The sequence below is a fragment of the Camponotus floridanus genome, unplaced genomic scaffold (assembly GCF_003227725.1).
Source record: "Camponotus floridanus strain SB8 unplaced genomic scaffold, Cflo_v7.5 scaffold30, whole genome shotgun sequence".
In the NCBI taxonomy this organism is placed as follows: Eukaryota; Metazoa; Arthropoda; class Insecta; order Hymenoptera; family Formicidae; genus Camponotus; species Camponotus floridanus.
The window spans coordinates 226,913-243,694 of record NW_020229437.1 but is presented as its reverse complement, the minus strand read 5'-3'; the positions used below and the strand labels follow the sequence as shown (position 1 = coordinate 243,694).

The window sequence follows — 16,782 nt, the reverse complement described above, 5'->3', positions numbered from 1 at the left end:
AGTATAAAATTTTGAATTTTCTACTAAATTTATAATAATTTTCTCATGTTTCCGTAATTTAATCTGCATTTATTAATATAAAAATTGAATGTATTTTGTATAAAAGAAAGATATTGGAGCTATTTATACTGCCTTTTTAACATCAATTTAATATAACAGCATAACAAAATTATCTGTTTGACATTTGATATCTATTTTACTTAAATGATAGCGCTTTTCTATAATACATCGATATAGAATTTTCATTAAATTCTTCATCTCCTGTTTTATTAATTATCGCAATCGACTCCAACTATTTTCAATGAAAATACTATGTGATTGAAATTATTGCTAACTTTCATGGAAAAAGTTCTACGACGGTACCAACTGCCGCCGCACTATCAATACGTAGTTTATCACACCAGTGGAATATAAGTAATAAACTAAACGTGAATTACCACATGCAATTCGCGTCGTAGAGATAAATCGAAAGTTTCGCGACGACGACAGCTGTTGGCGATGATTTCGCGAAAGTCGAGCGAGTTTATGACGTAACTACGCACAGTGAGTTTTATCATACAGATTTCCTCTTTACATCGTAAAGCCAAGTATCGAGCATTCCGCCGCAGAATATCTCAGAATGCGCGGAATGTACCATGATACAACGCAACGTCGCGTTTAACAGTATAAGTTACGATGCACAAGAGTACGCTTTAAGAGTATTGTGAGTAAACCTGATATATTTCGAGAATGCTTATCGACTTTTAAAATCTCGTCTAAGAAGAAAATCGAGAAATATGCGATTAAATATTTTATATGAGAAACGATTTCGCACAATGTTCAATTTTTCGTCGATATAACGCACTCGTAGCGCAGTTCAAATATTATCACAGTGACATTTAATCGCAATTTTCCCGACATCTCGCCCAGTAGCATTACTTTACCGGCGGACAAACGCTGGCCGACTTTTATGGGCGCTTTCTACTGTTAAAAGGATCGTGCGCTTTTTTGGTTTAATCACACTGTTACAGCGGACTTAGTAACTTTCAGCAGGACTGTGCATTTACATATTATAAAAATATGTAACATAAAATGTACATGAAATAAAATGTAAAACATTTATATCAAGATTCATATAGATAATATCAAAATATATTCATGATTTTTGTTCAAATATAACAACGAAATAAATATTTTACTATCGTCATACAGAGTTATCGAAAAAGTCTCGTTTATTTAGGCTAAATTAATATAGATATGATTTATTTTCGATACGACTGGTTTTACAATGGAAATAAATTTTATGTAGCAAGTATTGACATACGTTCGCGCCCGACACATATATTTCTGATATATATGATTGCGATCTCCGATTGATTAATTAATATCAACATATATTTCGATTATATTCAATGTTCGAGAATAATTTAAAATAACATAGTGATAGTGCATTTGGTGCATTAATATATAACAACCATTATTAATCTCAGTATTAAGGTTATTTATTTTTAAGACTTGCAATATATTATACATGTCATTTGCATGTATCTTATCGATTTCATTTTCCACAAAAAAGTCATGTAACTCAGTCACATAACATTCGAAATCAAATAAGAAACTAAACGGACATCCGAGCGAATACAGATACAGAGGATAACATCTAGATCGTCTGTACCCTCGAAGCTCACCGACCTGTAAGTCCGGCGCTTTCAAGCCTTCCGAGCATTCTTCCCTTGCCCCCGGGCTCCTCGAGGAAGTATCGAGAAGATAAAAAGAAAAGAAAAGAAAAAATAAGATATCGATCCATGTCCAGCGTACAAGATGACAGGATAGGACGCGCAACAGCGGCCAGAAGCTAAAAAACCGTTTCCTCACCAGTGAAAAGACAGACATTTTTGCCTTTTGGCCGTGTTCCCGACACGCTTTCACGGTTATTGTTCCCTGCCTCCCTTACCGATTTGTTATTATCGTTCTTACCGTCGCCTCACTCCTCGCTTTTCGCTCCTTCAGCGCATACCACGTGGCACAAATTCTATCCGTGCACAGAACCATCCCCATTCATTCACCGACGGCGTGCTGCAACGCTTCGCCCCCGGGGATGGCTCCGCTTTTAATCTGGCCCGGGAAAAATCACCGTGGTTTTCTGCGCGTCCATCCGCGACAGATCTCTTTTCTTTTCTCCACCGGATGTTCCGCCACTCCAAGCGTCCTATCTCGTCTTGCAAATTCTTGCCCTCTGCTTGTTTTTCGGATCATTCGCTATCCTGTCTGGCTGAGTGATTTTGCGATGAATTAAATGATTAATTATTGAGTAAAAAAGCGCCAAATTAAAATTTCGGATGTAATTTAAAATGGGAATTGAAAAAAAATTATGAGAAAGATTTATAACAATGTATTGTCGAAATAAAATAAAAGAATTTTCCGTTGTTAGCCAATTAATTAATTTTTGATTACTTTTCAAATTTATAAAAATAAAATTGATTGATGCGAAACATGTTTCTATAGAAATATATTTTTTTTTAAATAAGGAAATATTAATTTTTATTTTTTGCATACATATAATATACAATATTTTTTTATCAAATATTTATAAACTTGCGTTATCGTTTAAACTTTTAACGTTTTAAATTTTAAACTCTTGAATAAAGTTTTCGACAGAAATAACATTTATCTTCGATATCGTGGATTCTACCAAGTTCCTTTTATCTGATAATGTGATATGAGATGCGCAAAAGATGTACGCGCGATATTAGGATTCCAGCGATGCACGCAGAGAAATAGTCGACGTTGGAACTGGGAATTTATGGGGATGCTCATCGCAGCATACCACGTTAATCGATAACTATGCAAGAACGCGCATACATATAATTTTTGCTCATTGTATTTACATCTATTTTGTGAAAAGTTTGCGCAGCTTACGGTAAAATTGCCCCATCCATTAATTTTCTTACGAAAGGGAAAAGGCATTATTATCTTGAGGTCAGAAGGCCAATGACCGCTGAAAGCATTGCGTGGCCATGAGATTACAGTATGTCGCTATTATTTTTGATTATTTATTCATGCAGGCATTGCATTCGAATGTTTTATTCTAATGCAACGCGCGATCAAATCTTTTTGCAGTAAGCAATAATTTCATAATAATTTCATATTATTTTGCGACACACTGATCATAAATTCTATCCTTGCATTTTAATTATGAAAGAGTTGTCACACAATTTATGATTTACTGATATCATATTCATTCATATCATTCATTTGTTCGATTATTATTAATAGCATGAATAAATGTTTCAACAAAAATAAACATTATTACATATACTTTTTATATTCACATAAAAATAGCAGATATAAAAAATGATCTTCTTTACACTTGCAAACTTTATAACCGTTAGCAACTAGAAATTTGGGTTAAGCAGCCGTCAAGATGAATTTATGGTGATAATATCACAGAAAAATTGCATTTTATTCGCTAATAGTGCAGAGAGAAGGAGGGTGAGCCTTCTTTATTACTTCTTATCGATCAACACGTTGCCCTTTTCTTCCGAAATTCAACGTTTGGTCTTAAACATACTCAGTTCGCTATCAAATAATTATGTAAATATATAGATAATGTATACGCTCCTATATATAATTTTTCTTATATTTCGTAGATAGATTGGATATTTAAAATTCTTTAATAAAACAATCGATTCCATAAAAGTTTAAAAGTAAATAATATTTATTATTACAATATTAATTTTAAAAATTAAAAAAATTAAAAAATTAATAAAATAATTTAAATTATTATTTCAAAAAAAAAATTAATAAAAAAATTTTATAAAATTTATCGAAAAAATGCAAAATAAATGTCAAAAAATTAAAAAAATTAAAATAATATGAAAAAAGCTATAATATAAATATAATCACATTAATATGATAATCAATAAATTACACGTATCTTTCGTAAAACTTTTAATAACTTGTTTATTTCTATATTTTTTGAAAGCGGCTATAATTTTTATAACTGACACAAGTGTATCGTAAATCCTTCCGAAATTCAAGTATAAACAAAAATGAGAGAAAGTAAAGCAGTAAAGCACGTCGCGTGGATATGCACATTTACGTTATTGAGTCTTAAAGATGCGCGATAGCGAAATTATCATAATGTGATTAGGTAAAATCGAACGAATGCGCATACAATCAAGAGTTGGAGAAAAATGAATAGCAGGGAAGAAAAAGCGAGAGAGAGAAAGAGAAAACGAGCATGGATAGTATCGGAAGAAGAGCGAAGGTATAATAAAGTATCCTTAGACTGACGTAAAGAGCGACCGTAAAATGTACCAAGTGCCGTACTCGTAACGGCGTACAAGTTTACTCTCTATATCCCTTTCCCTCCCTTCTCCCTCCCCTCTCTCTCTGTCTCTCGCTCTTATTCTCCCCATTTCCCTCTTTTCTTTCTTCACAGATAGTTTCGATCCTAAAGTAAAGTACTCCGTCGATTGTAGGATTCAGTCGAATTAAAAGTGGCTGCCGATAACAATTGCATGGAAAAATCTTTCTTGTGTATTGACTTCATGAACGGAGGTGATTTAGACTTCAGGTAGGTTTTCCATATTTAAGCGTTTAACTATGATATCAATAACTTTTTGAACGTCGCAGATCAATTTTTGAAAAGCACTATCCGATTCTGATTAAAGTTTAAAAGCAGTTTGTTTACATTGAACGTATGGTGGTTTTAATAATGTAATTATTAAAACCACCGTTCCCGAACAGCTATTAACGCTTTTTGCATTTATTTTTCATGCAAATTTGTCCCGCAGCATAGGACGCCGATATCGTAAAACGTTTAAATAGATATTAATTTGGAATATATTTGTAGTCATATGCCAGAGACACATGCTGATATTTGCAGAATGAATATTTTATAATTATTATCAATAAGCTATATTTCATGCATCGTGATTTCATAATTAATTTTTCTTTATGCTTTTGGATTTCAAATGCCATTATTACACTTGCATTCAAATTTACATTGATGATCATATGCATAATTCCAGTATATATATATATATATATATATATATATATATATATATAATATATATAAATTGACATTTACAGGTAAATCTCTCTTTTAAACTTTACTCATTTTTCTACTTTGGAGGAAGACTAAAGCGAGATAGCTAAGATCTCGAGGGTCGAGTATACATCCTTTTCTAATTGCCGTGGCGTAATCAGCTCCGGTATCTAACTACCGTAGAATAATTTATCAGAGTTGTTATTAAGATTCCCGACCAAACCGTTACGAAGAAAAATCATCTAGAATTATACCGCCGCAATCTTTCTTATCTGAGCATCGATTTAAAAAACGCGCTATCATAAATTTTCTTTACTGCAAGGCTTTAAATTCTGGTTATATTTACTGTATAAGCGTCATTTTACCGGAATATGATCCCTCGTTTTATCATGAATGAAAAATATATTTTGATGTAGAATATATTTCACTGAGAAAAAAAAAATGGAAGAAAATAAATATAATTCTCCAGAATTCATATGTATTATTTATCGTGAAAATTATGATTGATAAAAGAACAATAGATATTTAATTCATCCTTTTTGTCGCAAATAATTTCACATTAAGTCGAAAAGAACAGCGAGTAAAATACGTTGGATAGATTTGATAGTTTTAAAAATGTTAAAAGTTTCTGACGCGATGTCGATGAAAATAAAATTAAACAAATACCACGATAGATGAGAAAGTACCAATAATATCAGCAATAGAACGAAGTATCGCGAATAAAACGTGAATAAAAGAATAAAGCGCAATTAAAGTTGGAAATAATGACATGCCTGATGTGCATTATCGACTTCGTCTCGACTTTATAACTCTCATTTTAATCTGATCTATCTATGATATATGAAGTTAAACAAAAATTAAAAATTCTTAAAATACATCAATCGTTGCACATAAAAAACAAATATTTCACGCATATATATGTTCTGAATTTTACCACTCAATTCTATCTTTACTTATGTTATTTATAAGAAACAGCTGAACTAGTTTAGATGAATTTTATAAATACTGTTGCAAAACTCGGATAAAAGTATCCGAGTTGAATATGTCAAATTAACATGTCTCGCGATGAATATGTCAAATTAACATGTCACATTTTCATTTTGTTAATGCGCTACACTTTTTTCTATTTTTCGGTTCTTCGAAATCGTCTGATTTATCTTTTATCTTCGAGCACTATACGAAACTCTTCGATAGAAGACATATAAACGTTACTCTGGCTTAAGTAGAACGATGCGTTTTCAGACATAAATTTATTCACAGCTTGAGAGAGAACATAACGTGATTCTCTACACGGTAATCTTAGTGACTTATCTATTCCTATTCTCATCCGAGTTCTTATTCGCGCGGGTATTTGAGAAATGCGATGTATAAATGAGAGCTAGGGCGCGAGCGGTGTACACGAAGAAGAGTAATGGCAGGCTGTCACAATACACGTAAGCCGTTACTTTAGCATCGATGGAACACTCATGGATAAAGAATTCAGAACTTTATCCACTGCAATTTAAAGCTGCTTGAACGCTCAGCGAGCGACAAATCGTTCGGTTGAAAGACATATATACTTGTCCTAAAAGGGGAATTTGAACGCACAAAATATTGCGCATAATATTGATGATCTGTATGAAATTTCTTGTATCTCTTGTGCTTTTTTTCTATTAATTATTAACAGCGATAAAAATGCTCTTATGATATGCATAGAAAGAACGATTATGCCTAAAAAATAGATATGTATATAAATAAAAATTTATAGAAATATAGAAATTATATATAAAGCTATGAAATAATTCTAACTATATCACACATATATCATTCGTGCAATTTCAAGCTGCTTGAATTTAAAGGTTTTTTTAAAGGTGTTTTTTTTTTAATAAATCAATTAATATAAAAAGAAATATAGATCAAACTTGTTAATTATATGGATATATAAAATATATATTTGACGAAATAAAAGAGAGAAACTGCAGAAAAAACTGACGGACGTGGTCGATATATGTGTAAAATTGGCAAAGAATCACATGCGATATTTTTCTCGATATTTCTTGTCATTTTTTTCTTGAGTTTTAAAAATTTTTGAAAATTTCTCGGCATACATTTATATGTCATCTTACAACTATACATGACGCGTTAATTATAATCGCTGGAATTAATAATTTTGTTTACTTTTGTTACAACGCGCGTGGTAGATTACCATTTGCGATCTTACAATTTTCCTGACGCTGAGTTTTCCCACTCGTCACGCGAAAAACGCGTTCGATAGCGAGCACAGTTTTTGTAAACAGTACGCGTGGTCCAGCTAATATGCGTCGAATGTGTGTGCTCGCCATTAGGAAAGTCGCTATTTAAACACTATGCGACACAATGCTACTTGAAACGCGACATAGCGTGCGAGGAAATAAAAAAAGGTGCAGCGGATGAACGCAGCATTGCATTTCGCGCTTGAGCGATGTGTCTTTCATCGCATGCATTCGTCCCGCATAGAATAAACAAGCCTGTTACATTTATGTGCAGTATGCACAGTAAAAAGAATGTTAAAAGAAATGATAGCGAGCACATTGGAGAAAATCGGATTTCGTGTAAATTTTGTTATTTATTTGAAAAAAAATGCGCGACAGCAACTCGTAAAATAAAAATTGTAACTAAAATATACATATAAAATACTACGAAAAATTTAAATTACGGAGAATAAATTTCAATATTAATTCCCTTACATTGATAATTGTATTAATATCATTTATTATATTTTATACTAACTATATATTACCGACAATAATGGTGGAATTATATGCACATTGAAAATGCTTTAAAGCTTTTGATTGTGATTATGAATATATATATATATATATATATATATATATATATATGTATATAAAACATAGTATTAATCAGCATAAAGGAATTATTTATTAATAATTTATAAATAAACAATTATCAGACGATCTATTGGCAGGGAAACAAACATTTTCATTAATCATCAAGTTAAGATAGAAATTCTCAGCAACACAATATATCTAGTTGCAGATTAATTTGCACAATTTTACATTTCAATATCAATATTCATCTATATTGCGGTTTATATTATGGCGACTAATTATCGCGTATCATCATGATCAGTATAGAAAATTTAATCGTTCTGCAAATATTAACTAATTATTGTCATCCGAATATATCTCGAAAAGTACACAGTTAAAAAAAATTTTAATCGATTAAAACGATACAACAGGCAAATGAATGTTCCTGAGATACATTTGTTTGGATTTCATGCGGAACTTTTCAAGTTAATTTTCTAGCGCGGGTATGAGTACACTGAAGAAATCGTCCGACTTTTTTTTTCGAGGAAACGTAATAAAACGTGAGACCATTGAATGCAAAATGCGTTCTTTTCCTTTCTCGCTCTCTTTCTCTCCTTCGAAGCAGTGACGGTACACTGCGGAAAATTGTCTCCCTTTTTCTTACGACATCCGCTTCCGTCCATGCACTTTTGAGTGACAACCCTCATTACGAATCACGATATCACGCTAAAGATGTCGGATGTCCCGTACGCGAAGCCACGTTGAGTTTTGCGCTGTACTTTTCGTTTTTGTTTCATCCTATCGGATGAAAAATGGAAGATTTAATGAAGCAGATCATCTGGAACTGACAGCTGGATATGAAGGAAGGATAACGAGACAGGGCAATGGAACGTTGAATTAAAAAAAATCATTTTAGTAACCAATTTTGCACTCGTTATTGTGAATATAAAGAGCGCTTGTAGTTTCATGCCTGATGCGGAACGGCTAGTGACAATGTGATCAGCCAACCAGTTCATCCGTTATTTTATGGATAATCTGCGAGAAATTGTGAAGAGAATTTGATTGACAGTGACAAATAACCATACGCTACACGAAGAGAGATTTTCCCGAAAAATGATTATAGTTTAATATCAACTCCCATACGCCCTCGCGTGCGGATTTATGAAATACACATTACGTAGAAACAGAGGGCAAGCATACTTATGTTTCTCATTATTCTGGAAATATAATTTTGTGGGAGTTTGCGAGTGTTTACTATATTTCGAATTTAACTCATTATGTTATATATATACAGGGTCTACCAAAAGTGTGGAAACCCCTAAATATCTCGGAAAATATACGTTTTACAGAAAAGTGTTTCCAACAAAAGTTGTAGGGTTTAAGAAGATCTATATACTGATTCTATCAGTTTGACCTTGGATGGCGTCGTCAAGGTCATGTCAAGGTCGACTTGAATTTTTTAAATGGGAACCCCTATTTTTCATTGCATATTCTTGTAGCTTATCTCGAGAGCTTTCCAAAACATTATAATTAAGTACCTTTTTATTAAGTTCTTTTTGAGTTATAAGGCTTGAAATAATTTCTTAATTTTATATAAACCATAAAATATCTAGTAAACCATTCATTTTTCGATTATCTTACCTTCATACTTTTATGTACAAAATAATGAGAGGAATCAATTGGTGTAAAGAAAACATACAGTTGTTTTTAAGAAAAAATATGGAATTGTTAATTGCAAATTACATATTTTTTCTTAGAAACAACTATGTGTTTTCTTTACACCAATTGATTCCTCTCATTATTTTGTACATAAAAGTATGAAGGTAAGATAATCGAAAAATGAATGGTTTACTAGATATTTTATGGTTTATGTAAAATTAAGAAATTATTTCAACCCTCATAACTCGCAAAGTACTTAATAAAAATGAACATTATTATAGTGTTTTGGAAAGCTCTTGAATTAAGCTATAAGAATATGCAATCAAATGTAGGGGGTGTCATTTAAAAAAGTCAATGTGACCTTGACCTGACCTTGACGACGCCATCCAAGGTCAAACTGATAGAATCAGTATATAGATCTTCTTAAACCTTACAACTTTTGTTGGAAACACTTTTCTGTAAAACGTATATTTTCCGAGATATTTAGGGGTTTCCACACTTTTGGTAGACCCTGTATATATATATATATATATATATATATATATATATATATATTTCTTGTCAATCTCTATTCAATTAAAATCCGCCAACATAAATAAACTCCTAGCAATGCCGGGTATTTGCGAAACGGAAACTACGTTGCATAGCATTTGCGCGTGCCAGATAATAAAGAGCACGCCTGCCAAGTAATTGAATAGAATCAATCGACATCGATGCGTTTGGTTGCTTGACGAATGCGTTTGCATCTGTCAATGAATAAATAATCGGTGTCCATTGCATGATTAAACGATTGCGCTACAACTGAACTTTTCCAGATTTTTATTGGTAATTAATTGAACCTTGTAAACTCGCGTTAAAATTGTCTATACATCGGGGAATATTAATAGGGTTGCGTTATGTTGTCGCGGCTTTGTTCGGACAAGAATTAATTAATGAGATCGCGTACAAAAATTGTAACTAAGTCGTATAAAAGAAATTCTGTGATAGAGTAAACAGTGAAATAATTAACGGAACGTAAGAAGTGGAAGATGAAACGAGGAACGCGAGCAACGACGTAAGAAAGAATAGCTGTGGCGTGAATAGTTTGCACGGTTTTTTTCGCGAATGCATCACTAGAAAGTACCGGATATAATTCTCGGTGTTCGCTCGGTGCTCGTCTCAGTCTAACTCGTCTCTTTCTTTCTATTTTAGTCACGTCCTTTAATCGCTGCGCGTTCTTTCAACCGATCCTGTCTCACGCAAAGATCGCAATCCACGCGTATAACGAGTTTCCATCTTCTCTCTGCAAAGAAGACTTTATCGTGATATTTTGTGATCGCCTCGTTTGTGCTCTATATACGTGTTATAGACATTTATATTATATCGAATAATAGAACGCGGTTTGCAAAAATCTCGCAAATTTATAAAGATTCGTAATATAATTCATTTTTCATTAAATTAAAATGATAAAATTATCAATGTAATAATTCCAAATTAATATTATGCTTAAAAATTCAATAAAAATATTTTTATCAATTTTTGCAGCACATTGTGGTTAATATAACGAATTAAATATAATTATCCTGCGATATATTTATCTAGACGAGACAAGATGTCATACGAACGGTAATGCCATAAATAACCAACAAATTCGATAATGCAAAATAACCCGCTTAAATTAAATATTATATTAAATTAAATCAAACATACTTTTTATGATGCGCACGCGAACGGGCGTATGAATTGCAATTGCGATACGTCGAGCAATTAATATCTACGGCAGCCGAGCGTCCGGTGATATTAAATTTCCGATGCTTACATGTAATTTACAAGTGACGTTGTTACAGAAAACACGGAATATACGAATTTTCGCGCCATGAATATTAATGTCGCGACAGATTATTAGAAATAACGCGCGTCCGATATGTACGGCCGCTAGCGTAACGCAACAATTCCGGGACAATTATTCTCCCATGGCGTCGGTATCACATTTTCATTCGATTTAAGCTGATTTAATTTTACGTCGATGCATAAAATTATAATTACACTGTTGCGCTGATTCCAATCGTGCACGCGCGTCAAACGCTCGGCCGTCCTTTAAAACGTTTTATCTAACGAAAATGAACCGCGAAATTTCGCGAGTTAGTGTCTCGCGTTGCAACTTGGACGCAAGGTATTGACGTTACCGTTGACCGTCATTCTCAGCGTTACGTCGATATTGCAATAAAATGCAGGAGAGACGTAAATAATGACGCCGGGTCTTTCAATCGCATGATAATACAAAGAAAATACATCCATAAATCAGCTTGTTGCTTTTCATAAGCGTAACGTTCTCGCCAACGCGTCTTTTGTTTTCAGCCGAGTAAAGATACGAAAGTTTCCGTCAATTTCGCTTCCTTACGCGATCTTCGTGTACGACGACGACGACGTTTGCACGCGTATTGTGTCCCATCGTCCGTCCTCCTATACGACTTTCTCGGTCGGATCCTCCCTTGCCGCCACCCCCTTGAGGCATCACCTCTCTTTTCCGGTACTGTTGCCAAGTTCGACGTCGTGCCCGCCACAACAATGCACCGAAAGTTCCATGAACTTCTAGTTCGTATACCAGCGAACGTTCTGTCCTCCCACGGTACCACGCGACAGTCGGCCATCTTTCAACCCGTTCACCCCATGAAGCGTGTTCCAGCGGTTGCCAGACTAATGGTGAAGGGGATGGAGGGATGAAAAGGCGGCGCACGATAGCAAGGGAATTTCGTCGACGAACTGAATCGCGTGCGGCGTTCGAATAGTCTTCGAATGCGACATCGTAAATCGAGAATCTCCGATCGTTGCGCGTATCCATCGATTCGCCTTAATGTCGTACTTTTTTTTAAGAGCTAGGAAAGCTTTTCTAAAAGACGATAAAAATATTTTGTCGAATGAGAGCAATAACCATTTAACGTATCAGAGAATCAATTGAACGAGTTAACCGACAACAATTCAAACAATTATCTGATCATTGAAATCCGCTCTTAATAAAACTGCTGTTCGCGTTGAATAAACTACCATTTCAAAGCATTAATAAGAGTACTTCAGCAATATTTCGTGATCGATTAATCATAATAAAAGAGAAAAAAAGAAAACGAGCGGAACAAAATAATCTGGTTTCCTGGTCTGATTTAGTTTTGATAGAATAGATGAGAAGACGATGAGAAGAGGACGAAAGGAATTCTTCTCGAAACGAAAATAACGCTCTTTTTTGAAGTTTCTTAGTGGATAAAAATTGTATTCCACGACGGAGCAGTTCTAATGAGATTTCGAATATAATGCGTTTAATTCGATGAAAAAAAATAATTTTCTCGATTGTCTCTCGCGTTCGTTACCATACTTCTCACGAATCTGCTCGCTATTGCTTCTCCCTCTCCCTGTGACCTTCTTTTAACGCTCTCATGCTTATATGTGACTAGATTACCATCGGGTACCTTAAAGCTCTAAGGATTTTCGTCGTGGATTCGACTTTTCTCCGCGCATCCCTCCACCTCGAAAACGAACCAAGAACGTCTAACCCATCGAATTCTCCTCCTCGATAGCGATCTTCTTTCCTCATCCTCTAAGACTCTTTCTACCCCCACACATCAGTCTACATTCGATCGCGAATGAGATACAATTTCAACGTAGAGAAGGCAAGGGTGGAATCGACCGGCGAATGGAGTTCGAAATTCCGTTCTGACGTAGCATAAAAAAGCGAATAGAAAATCGAATCCAGTGACACGTGGGAAATCACAGCGATCGATTCTATATATATTCCTACCTCTCGGCAGTGATCACTCACGAATTCCTGGAGTTGTTCTTTACGCGTATATTTCTCGCACGCGAACGCCCAGTATCTTTGCCGGCTTATTGGAATTTCCCACGAGTAATCAAATTACCTTATGCATAATTCACGTTCGCTCATAACGATAACGCGAATTAACTCTGAGGATAGAGCCAAGCGAAAACGACTCAAAATGAGTAAACTTAATTGTAATATTCAGCGAACATTTAATTTTTACTTTATATTTCTTTCTTCTTTCTCCCTTTTTTTTTTATTTCTATATTTTCTAATTTTTTATTATTTAATATCAATTATATATCTATCATTCTTTTATATAGTTTTAATATATTTTCATATTCTATGTGCAATTAAAATTAAATCATATTGGAATTGAAAACTCTCAAAGCTTTGCAAAAGTGAACCTCATTTCGCGTCATATGCGTGCTTGCATCACTATTGTCTTTCAGATTTTATGCGCTCTCTATCTCTCGTGTTTTATTCATGTCTTACACAGTCATAGTCGCGCACGCGCGTCAACAGGATTGGATTTTATTTGGTGAATTGTCTGAGAGAAATTCGACGGTCCACGAACGTAGATAGGGTAATCTCCGCGACATCCAGGAAATCAGAGTAGTCACTTCGGATATATTTCTCTGGCACACGGTGATCACTCACACATTCCTGAAATCCTTTCCTCGCATATGGGTCATGCAGCTCGCTGAATTCGAGTCCGTCAGAATTTCCTACGAGTAATCGAGTTGTACGGCACGCAAAATGATAATAGAAATTGATATCGCGTTTATCAATGGATCCACTGCGGCAAAAAAAGAATCGATATTCCATAGAACAAAAGGGTCATTTATTTCGACAAATTTCAACGCGCGATATGTCCGCGATATATCGATGAAATATGGAATCTATAGTTTCCTGTATGCAGAAACGCAATGCGCGTGACATTAGCCATAAACATTATCATATACCGATAGTATCTAATTCAAAATGCATATACTTGCGTGCGCATGAGAGAGAAGCAAGCTATAATATATAAAATTTAGAAAATAATTTATAAAATAGTTTTTAAAAAGTTTTAAAACTATTTACTTACAAAAATGATATTGTTATATTTTTTTGGTGAAATGTAATTCAAATGGAATTCTTTTTTTCGAGCGAAAATTTATTTCACTTCTTTGTTCGCAGAAAAATCTCCGTGTATGTTTTCAGCGATTAGTCGTTCCGTCGAGGCGAACAAGTGGCTGCATTCGTATTTTCACGCGCATCGTCGCATCTGGCGGGATGGAAATTTTCTTACACTTGGCACGTTAAATCGGTGTATACACAAACGGTGGCCAAGTGCCGGGAATTTAAGATTGAATAAAGTTGCTACTAAATCCGTCGGATTCCCGAAATCGCGTTTTCTCAAGGCGATCGAAGTTGCGTCTTGCGATGCGGGATAGTTGTATAAGATAACAACAGATTTGCCAGAGAGTTTCGAAAGGATCGTTCCGCGCAAAGGGTGCAATTTTTGGTCTCACTTGCAGGCGTCGCTTACAAATAATTTTGCGAAAATTGTTGCCGATTTTCCCCACGCTTTCACCTCGTTCTTTATCTAACGTCGCGCCATCCTCCTTTTCACGGGCTTGCATTTCGACCAAATGCACCCGATTCCGCATGCAAAACCGCGAATATCGATGTCATGAATTTTCAGTCGGATCTAAACCGAAGATCATTACGACCCTCCAATGGTACTTCCAAACGTGAGATCTACATGCCATTTCGCGCGAAATAACACGTTTTGAGAGCTCTTGCGAAATCAATCGGCTATCCATGAACAATTTATTTGATCAAAAGTACCCTTATAGAGTTTTTTTTAGTTCTGTGTTAAATTGTGAAATATCAATTTGTTATCGAAATCGCCAAAACTATCGACGATGAATTATATCACAAAAGTATAATTTTTACGAGGAATACACTATGTTACGCAATTTTTTTTAAACTGATGAAAAAGCAGTATATATGAAGCGTGTTGCACGATGCGCATATGAAACCTGGACAAAATATGATATGGATCGCTTGATTTATTTCATAAATGACAATAAAGCATCGAAAAGCACCGCGACAAAACGTACCATTGCTTCGAGTTCTCAAACGAAGAAACTTGCCAAGGATGGCTCGATATAAGCGGCGTGAGAAGAGCGTCGTTTGGAGAACGCGTTGGAACGTGCAAGAAAGCCGGGGCACAAAGGAAAATGAATAATAGAAGGTGGAGCAAAGCATGTAGGACGCATATCGAGCGATAACAGCCACCAACAGTGAGAGAAGCTTATCGTTTTGAAAGTAAAACAGCGCGCGCTGAATATTGAAGGGAATTTGAATCTCATTTGAATACATCAGCATGATTGGTAAATTATTTTCTCCTGTGTAAAGTTTATATACACAAGAGTATCTATAGAGGAACAGCACCGGCGTCGTCTTGTATCAGTCCTTGTTAACACCAAAGGGCGCTTAATGCTGAAATCAAGTATCGTAGCTTTACATAAGCGCGTTTTATATTATCGACCTTTCCAGAGCGAAGAAACGGAAATGATATTTCACCAGAAATCATTTACAGTATAAAAAACAGAACTGTACGCGTTCAAAAGAGAAAATGTAATCTTCAATAAAAATTTCATTTTCCAGATATTTTTCCAAACGCGAAGCCGTCTTAATATTTTCGTTGGAATTTCTGTAAACGTAATTTCGTATTTCTTAAAGGTACACCCTAAAGGATAAACGTTCATGTATTTTTTAAGATTATACCCTAAGGAAAAATGTACATCGTGAATCTATTATATCTTGTACGGCCGATGATGTATCAATGACTATTTTTTTTGGAAACATAATATTTTACTACCAATATATTTTAATGTCCGAGCTGAACGAGAAATCGATACTCTTCACCTCCGAATTATTTGAGGAAACAACCCCAGAATACGAAGGACATGCGTCGACGCGTGTGTTCTTTCATACATATACGCACACGTGTACACACAGAGGACGCGAGTTTAATATCTTCGTGTACCAAAGCACACTAACGCGCCGCGCGAGATGCCGGCTGAGGCAAGAAGTAAGGAGGGCCAAGATTATTGCTTCAATATTGCCCGATGTCAGGCATCGTAGTTATGTCTACGTATCCGCCTCCAGCTACCCTACGGCACCCTTCCTGTCCATGATCGTCGACGGCGACGGTAGAACGCCATCCTAATGCCGTGTGTACACGTGCACGTATGCCAGCGGTAGTTGCACGTGCGCAACCCTCGGCAATGTTGCGCCGTTATTAAGCCATCTCTTACCAGTTATATCCCTCTAAGCTCCACTAGTCTTCCAAATACCTCCGGTTTGGCATGCGAATCGGAAGTTGCTGTTTACGATTGGAAGATCGAACGGATGGACGTTGAAGTTCTGGCATCTTTGGAATTTGCTGGAAAACAAAAATGGTACAAGCAATTGAAAATTAGAGGTATAATTAATCGCGCATTTTATTATTAATACAA

At 35.0% G+C, this 16,782-nt stretch overlaps 1 protein-coding gene and 1 long non-coding RNA gene across 5 annotated transcripts in view; one reads left to right on the top strand and one right to left on the bottom strand.

The window, feature by feature from the left end:
• LOC105247912 (bifunctional heparan sulfate N-deacetylase/N-sulfotransferase) overlaps window positions 1–16,782 on the top strand; it is a 209,188-nt gene that overhangs the window by 38,753 nt on the left and 153,653 nt on the right. The window lies entirely within an intron of this gene.
• The window catches only part of LOC112638458, a 118,882-nt gene that overhangs the window by 46,880 nt on the left and 55,220 nt on the right, over window positions 1–16,782 (bottom strand). For 2 of the 4 annotated variants that reach the window (XR_003123008.1, XR_003123007.1), the window contains exon 3: window positions 16,582–16,709. This is a non-coding gene — a long non-coding RNA (uncharacterized LOC112638458). Of the gene's footprint in view, window positions 1–8,288; window positions 8,620–15,283; window positions 15,761–16,581; window positions 16,710–16,782 lie in introns of those variants that run through there. The other 2 variants (XR_003123009.1, XR_003123010.1) reach the window with 2 other exon arrangements.